The following is a 1,161-nucleotide window of genomic DNA, read 5'->3' on the forward strand; positions in this document are numbered from 1 at the left end:
ATCACCTCCCCTCCGTGGCAGTAAGGAACCAATACATCACCTCCCCTGGAGCAAGAAACTGACGCCGCACATTGAAACGTGTAAGGAACTGGTGCATCACCTTCTCTGGGTCTGTTTTTGCTTGCGATTTTTGATGCATCCGAGGTACTCTGTGTTGAAAGTGAGGGATCCATAGTTTGCTATGGACAGAACTGTTTTTACCTTGCAAAAGTCATATTTTGATAAATGTATGGTGGATTTTTGTGGTTTTGGTCTTGTTTGGTTTAGATAAACATTTCCTATTTTTCTAAACTGGTGTGGTGTCTATTTTTAGCAATGCTTTACACATTGCCTCTGAGATATGCCTGCTCATGCCAAGCTACCAAGGGGGTGAGCAGGGGTTGTCGAAGGGCGTAACTCCCTTACCCTGACTAGAAGCAAGGGTCGCTATTTGGACAAAGGTGCAAACTAGTGCCAATTAGAGACCCCCATTTCTAACATTATGTAATACATTGCAGTGTTCTGAGCATATCATTCGTAAGATCAGTGTTTGCACTTGATTTTTCCATTATTTATGTGCTATCATTTGTTCATTTTAAACAAAAAAAATAAAGTGCAGACAGTATGTATTTTCAGAGGTAGGGTACTATTTATATATTTAGTGATCTTAAACTGAGTCATCAAAACGTTATATTACTTGAGACTTAGGTATAAGGCAAAGCACTTTTTATGAAATTGTGTCTATTACTGAATTCAGCATCTAGTGGGCATTCTAAGCTAAAATTATAGGACTTTGATCATACAAACAAAAATCAAGATGTAGTTCATTGAAAATGTGTGACTCATGTTTTGGTTATAAAAATAAAAACAATTAACAGAAATTATTTGATATAATCTTTTAGCAGCCATAATGACCCTGCATACTATGACATCTTAATTAGTTTACGAAACACAAGTGAAGCAGTGCCTTAAATGGCACAAAATTGAAGCCACCACAATACATTCTTTTATTATAGGGAGGCGTTCCACAGAAATTGAGGAGCAGGTCAAAGTCACAGATATGTTAGAAAGCAGCCCCTTCACAATAAACATAATTTCAACAACTTAAAAGTTTTGCAAGTAATTTAGTTTTCAAACGAAATGCACGCATTTTGGACATATGAGTCTGCATTAGTGCTGGCA

The sequence above is a fragment of the Lissotriton vulgaris genome, chromosome 10 (assembly GCF_964263255.1).
Source record: "Lissotriton vulgaris chromosome 10, aLisVul1.2, whole genome shotgun sequence".
Lineage (NCBI taxonomy): Eukaryota > Metazoa > Chordata > Amphibia > Caudata > Salamandridae > Lissotriton > Lissotriton vulgaris.